Raw genomic sequence first — 7,560 nt, 5'->3', positions numbered from 1 at the left:
TAGATCACAAACCCAAATGTAAAACACAAAACCATAAAACTCCTAGAAGATGACACAGGAGAAACTCCAGATGACCCTGGGTTTGGTAATGACTTTTTAGATACAAACACCAAAGTCACAGTCCTTGAAAGAAAGAATTAATGTCACACTTCATTAAAATTTTAAAATTTGTGGCACCTGAGGGCTCAGTTGGTTGAGCATCTGACTCTTGATTTGGGCTCAGGTCATGATCCCAGGGTCATGGGATCAAGCCCCATGATGGGCTCCGTGCTGAGCATAGAGCCTGCTTAAGGCTCTCTCTCTTTCTGCCCTTCTCCCCAGCTCACGTGTTCTCTCTCTCTAATTAAAAAAAATTTTTTTTAATTCTGCTCTGCAAAAGACACTGTTGAGAGAATGAAAAGTCGAGCCACAGGCTGGAAGAAAATATCTGCAAAAGACGTATCTGATAAAGGACTGTTATCCAAAATATACCCAGAACTCTTAAAATTCTACATTAAGACAAACAGAATTTTTCAACTGTAAAAACATGGGCCAAAGACCTTAACAGACATTTTGCCAAAGAAGATATACAGAGAGCAAATAAACATATGAAAATGTGCTAAACATCATATGCCATCAGGGAAATGCACATTAAAACAGCAATGAGATACGACTACACATCTAGTAGAATGGCCAATATCTAGAACACTGACAACACCAGGTGCTAGTGAGAATGAGAAGCACAGGAACCCCTTTGTTCAATGCTGGTAGAAATGCAAAATGACACGGCCACTTTGGAACATGCTCTGGCATTTCTATAAAACTAAACATATTTTTTGGGGCGCCTGGGTGGCTCAGTCAGTTGAGCATCCGACTTCAGCTCAGGTCATGATCTCGCAGTTTGTGAATTTGAGCCCATGTTGGGCTCCGTGCTGATAGCTCAGAGACTGGAGCCTGCTTTGGATTCTGTGTCTCCCTCGCTCTCTGCCCCTCCCCCACTCATGCTTTGTCTGTCTCTGTCTCTCAACAATAAATAAATGTTAAAAAAATTTTTAACTAAACATATTTTTATCATATGACCCAGCAATTGCACTCCTTGGTATTTCCCCAAGGAGTTTAAACCTTATATCCACACAAAAACCTGCACGTGAATGTTTATAGCAGTTTTGTTCCTAATAGCCAAAACAGAAGGAACCAAGAAGTCTTTCAGTAGGTAAGTAGATAAAAAAAACTGTACATACAAACAATGAAATATGGGGCGCCTGGGTGGCGCAGTCGGTTAAGCGTCCGACTTCAGCCAGGTCACGATCTCGCGGTCCGTGAGTTCGAGCCCCGCATCGGGCTCTGGGCTGATGGCTCAGAGCCTGGAGCCTGTTTCTGATTCTGTGTCTCCCTCTCTCTCTGCCCCTCCCCCGTTCATGCTCTGTCTCTTTCTGTCTCAAAAATAAATAAACGTTAAAAAATAAATAAATAAATAAAAAATAAAAAAAACAACAATGAAATATTATTCAGTGCTAAAAAGAAGTGAGCTATCCAGCCATGAAAAGACACAGAGAAACCTTCAAAGCCTAATACTAAGTTGAAAAAAAAAAAAAAAAAAAGCCAATCTCAAAAACCTACATACTTGTATGATTCCAACTATATGACACTCTGGAAAGGCAAAACTATAGAGAATATAAAAAGATCAGTGGTTGCCAGCAGTTAGGAGAGAGGGAGGGATAGGTGGAGCACAAAGGGATTTTTAGGGCAGTGAAAATCCTCTGCATGATACTATGATGGGTGTATATCATTATACAAACCCACAGAATATACACCACCAAGAGTGAACCCTAAGGTAAGCTGTGTACTTTGGGTGGTTATGATGTGTCAATATAGGTTCATCTTTGGTAGAAAATGTACCACTCTAGTGAGTGATGTTGATAATGGTGGAGGCTACACATTTGTGGGGACACACGGTATACTGGGAAATCTTTGTACTATTCTTTCAATTTTGAGAACCTAAAACTGCTATTAAAATTGTCTTTTAGGGGCACCTGTGTGGTTCAGTCAGTTGAGCATTCGACTCTTGATTTCAGCTCAGGTCATGATCCCAGGGTCATAGGATCGAACCCCACATTGGGCTTGAGATGAGCATGAAGACTACTTAAGATTCTCTCCCCCTCTCCCCCTCTCCCTCACTCATGCTCTCTCTCTAAACAAACAAACAACAATAATAATAAATAAATTTAAAAAATAAATTGTCTTATAAAAAACACAACTGCAGGGGTGGCTCAGTCAGTGGAGCATGCAACTCTTGATCTCATGGTTGTGAGTTCAGGCACCACACTGGGCACAGAGATTAATTTAAAACACACACAACTGCGTATTGTTGGGCCTTTAGCACATAGAAATATATTTGACAATAACAACATAAAGGAGGTGGGTGAGAGCAAAGCTGTGTTAAAGGATTAGATATCAGATGGTAACCTGATGAAGAGAATTCTCAGAAATGAAGAGAACCAGAAATAGTAAGTTTAATATGACAAACCATAAATATATACTTTCTCTCCCTTCTACTCTTTCTTTAAAAGACATAAAATTATGGGGCGCCTGGGTAACTCAGTCAGTTGAGCGTCCGAATTCAGCTCAGGTCATGAGCTTGTGGTTCATGGATTCGAGCCCTGCGTTGGGCTTTGCATTGACAGCTCAGAGCCAGGAGCCTGCTTTGGATTCTGTGTCTCCCTCTCTTCCTCCCCTGCTTGCACTCTGTCTCTCTCTCAAAAATAAATAAAGATTAAAAAAAATTTTTTTAATAAAAATAAAAGACATAAAATTATATAAAGTAATAATTATAACAAAGCATTGTTGGGTTTGTAACATTAAGATAGAATACATGTAACAGTAATAGCACTAAAAAGGGAATGGAATAATAAATAGAAATATAGTTTCTAATATGATTCAAATTGCTGCTAGAATTCTGGAATTTACTATAATTGTCAGTGTAAAGAACCATGTCTGGACCCTGTTCCATTTTTACACCAACCTGGTAAAAGCTGCTCTCCCGCAGAGCCTCCCCACAATTAAACCCCATGTGAGCTCTGGAAAAAAAAAAAAAAAGTGTAGTTTCTATATCTCCCTGGAATTAATATAGTATAAATCTGAAGTGGATTCTCATGAGCTAAGATGGTATATTCTAAGCCCCAGAGCAACACTAAGTCAGTTAAGCCTCTGGCTCTTGGTTTCGGCTCAGGTCATGATCTCACAGTTCATGAAATCAAGCCCCACATGGGGCTCTGCGCTGGCAGCAGAGCCTGCTTGGGATTCTCTCTCTCCCTCTCTCTCTGCCCCTCCCCTACTCATGCTCTCTCTCTCAAAATAAACTTTAAAAAACTAAAATATTAATTTAAAACTAAAGAAGTACACAAGGAAAAAAATCACAAATACAAGGATTTTTTTTTAAAAATAAGAACTTCAGATGAGAATGCAAGCTGGTGCAGCCACTCTGGAAAACAGTATGGAGGTTCCTCAAAAAACTAAAATAGAACTACCCCACAACCCAGCAATTGCACTACTAGGTATTTATCCATGAGATACAGGTGTGCTGTTTCAAAGGGACACATGCACCCCCATGTTTATAACAGCACTATCAACAATAGCCAAAGTATGGAAAGAGCCCAAATGTCCATTGATGGATGAATAGATAGAGAAGATGTGGTATATATATACAATGGAGTATCACTCAGCAATCAAAAAGAATGAAATCTTGCCATTTGCAACTACGTGGATGGAACTGGAGGGTATTATGCTAAGTGAAATTAAGTCAGTCAGAGAAAGACAAAAATCGTATGACTTCACTCATATGAGGACTTTAAGAGACAAAACAGATGAACATAAGGGAAGGGAAACAAAAATAATTTAAAAACAGGGAGGGGGACAAGACAGAAGAGACTCATAAATATGGAGAACAAACTGAGGGTTATGGGAGGGGTTGTAGGAGGGGGGACGGGCTAGATGGGTAAGAGGCACTAAGGAATCTACTCCTGAAATCATTGTTGCACTATATGCTAACTAATTTGGATGTAAATTTAAAAAAATAAAAAATAAAACAAGTTAAAATAAAAAAAATAAGAACTTCAGATTTCAAATATATAGCCATCGGAAAGAATTTAATAGATGAATTAAGCAGAAAATTAAACACAACTGAGCAGTGTAGATTTAATAATATATGTATCTGAAGACATTCTCTAGAATGAAGTACAGAGAGTTAGAGAGTGGAATATGTAAAAGAGAGATCAAAAGACATGGTGGATGAATTGGGAAGATCCAAAATATGCCTAAAGAATTTCCAGGGGAAACTAGAAACAATTGGGGGAAAGACAATAAAGAAATTTTGGCTGAAAATTTCCAAAATTGGTGAAAGAACTTCTCCAGTCCAGAGATTTAAGAGTTGCAGTAACTCTTAAACAGGATGAATTAAAAATAAAAATGTCTAAATGCTTTGAAGTGAAGCTACAGAATGTCTAAACAAGGAAAAGATCTTAAGAGAAACCAAACAGTAAAAACAACTTACTTATAAAGAACAAGTTACATTGACAGTAGACTTTTCATCAGAAATGCCCCTGGGTGACTCTGTCTGTTAAGTGCCAACCCTTAATCTCAACTCAGGTATTGATTTCAGGGTCATGAGTTCAAGCCTGGCATTGGGCTCCGTGCTGGGCATGGAGCCTACCTAAAAAACAAAACAAAAACAAACAAACAAAAAAAAACAACCCAGGGGCAACTGGGTGGCTCAGTGGATTAAGCGGCTGACTCTTGATTGAGATCAAGGTCATGATCTCATGGTTTGTCTGTGCTGACAGCTCAGAGCCTGCTTGGGATCTTCTCTCTAACCTCTCTCTCTGCCCCTCCCCCACTCGCTCAAGCACACACTTTCTCTCTCTCAAAAATAGATAAATTTTGGGGGCACCCGGGTAGCTCAGTCAGTTGAGCATTGATTTCAGCTCAGGTCATGATCTCAGTGTCATGGGTCGCTTGGGATTCTCTCTCTCTCTGCTCCTCTCCCCTGCTTGTGTTCTCTCTAAAATAAAATTCTTTAAAAGTGTATTTCTCGGGGTGCCTGGGTGACTCAATCAGTTAAGCCCCTGACTTCAGCTCAGGTCATGATCTCAGGCTTTATGGGTTCAAGCCCTGTTGGGCTCTCAGCTGACAGCTTGGAGCCTGGAGCCTTTGAAATCTCTCTCTCTCTCTCTCTCTCTCTCTCTCTCTCTGTCCCTTCCCCACTTGTCCTGTCTTTCTCTCTCTCTCTCAAATATAAACATTAAAATTTTTTTAAAAAGACTTATTTTAAAAAAGGGGTATTTCTCAGTCTATGCCTTGTCTTTCCTTTAAAAAAAGAGAATTCCACCATATCATGATTTTAAAAAGACAGTATAGCACAGTAGTTAAGGGCACACACTCCAAAGCCAGATTGCTCGAGTTCAAATCCTGGCTCCACCACTGAGAAGCTGGGTGACCCTTGGCAAATTACTTAGTCTCTCAGCCATGAATTGTCTCATCTGTAAAATGGAGACAATAATATATACCTACTTCATAGAGTTGTTATGAGGGATAAATAAATTAATGTATAATTAATGTATCAAAAGCACTTAGAGGGGCGCTGGGTGGCTCAGTCTGTTAAGACTCCGACTTAGGCTCAGGTCATGATCTCACAGGTCCCGAGTTTGAGCTCCATGTTGGGCTCTGTGCTGACAGCTCAGGCCTGGACCCTACTTCAGATTCTGCGTCTCCCTCTCTCTGCCCCTCCCCCACTAATTCTCTCTCTCTCAAAATAAATAAACATTAAAAAAAATTTTTTTTAAAGCACTTGGAGGGGCACCTGGGTGGCACAGTCGGTTGAGCATCCAACTTTGGCTCAGGTCATGATCTCACAGTTCATGGGTTCAAGCCCCACATCAGGCTCTGTGCTGACCACTTGCTCAGAGCCTAGAGCCTACTTCAGGTTCTGTGTCTCCTTCTCTCTCTGCCCCTCCCCTGCTCACGCTTTGTCTCACTCTGTTTCTCAAAAATAAATAAATGTAAAAAAAAAAAATTATAAAAAAAAAAGCACTTGGAAAATCCTTGGCACATAGTGTTATATAAGAATTTGCTACTATAAAAGGACCAAGTTCCAGAAAGACATCATAATTCTGAACTTGTATGTATCAAATCACATAGCCTCAAAATGTATAAAGCAAAAAATGGATAATTATGAGACACTGCCAAATATTTTATTATAGTAGGGGATATAAGCATTTCTTAGTAATGGATAGATCAAATAGTTGAAGCAATGATAAAGATATATACAGCTTTTGGTTTTTTTTTAAGTTTATTTATCTATTTTAAAAGAGAGAGTGCACACATGGCGAGGCAGGAGCAGAGTGGGAGAGAGAATCCCAAGCAGGCTCCCCACTGTCAGCACAGAGCCCAACACAGGGCTTGATCTCATGAACCATGAGATCATGACCTGAGCCAAAATCAAGAGTCAGACGCTTAACTGACTGAGCCACCCAGGCACCCCTATACAGTTTTAACTGCATCATTAACAAGCTTGATACAATGGCTGAATATAGAACTGTGTAACCCCCAAATTTGACTATTACACATTGTTTAGAAATATATTACAAAACTTGACCACGTATATTACATTCCAACTTGACCACTTGACCATGTATATTACATTCCTTGACCTCAAAGCAATTACATTAGAACACAGTTAACAGAAAGATAACCAACCACTCCCCATACATTTGGAATATTTTAAAACATACTTGCCAATAACTCATCTAAAAATTGGAAAATATTTTGAACTAAATGATTTTGAAAATACTACCTGTCCAAATGATGTGATACAGCCAAAGCACAACTTAGAGCAAAATTGATAGCCTTAAATGTTTGTTACAAAAGCAGGAAGACTAAAAATTAGCAAGCTAAGCATCCAAATAAGTGGGAGAAAGAACAGAGTAAAGGCAGTGAAATCATAAAGAAATTATTAAAGAACATAAATAATTAAAATTGACATTTAAATACACAAATATCTGGCATGGCTTATTAAGAAAAAGGGAGAAAGTATAAATAAAACAATATTAGGTATGAAAAAGGAAATCTAATTTAGAAACAATGGAGATTTTTAATGGTAAGAAGATTATGAACAATGCTATGCCAATGTATTTGAAGACTTAGAAAAAATTGGTAAATTATCTAGAAAAATATGATGTTCCTAAACTGTTAGAAGTAGCAAAATCTGAATATACATTTAATTATTAAAGAAATTGAATCAGGGGGTGCCTGGGTGGCTCAGTTGGTTAAGTCTCCGACTTCGGCTCAGGTCATGATCTCATAGTTTGTGAGTTCAAGCCCCACATCAGGCTCTGTGCTGACAGCTCAGAGCCTGGAGCCTGCTTTGGATTCTGTGTCTCCCTCTCTCTCTGCCCCTCCCCCACTTATGTTCACTCACGCTCTCACAGACACAAAAATAAACATTCAAAAAAAAAAAAAAAGAAAAGAAAAGAAATTGAATCAGTAACTAAAAGCATTCCCCACAAAATTTGCCAGGTCCTAATAATT

Source organism: Felis catus, chromosome B4, assembly GCF_018350175.1.
Source record: "Felis catus isolate Fca126 chromosome B4, F.catus_Fca126_mat1.0, whole genome shotgun sequence".
Classification (NCBI taxonomy): Eukaryota; Metazoa; Chordata; class Mammalia; order Carnivora; family Felidae; genus Felis; species Felis catus.
This window is presented reverse-complemented; position numbering follows the sequence as displayed.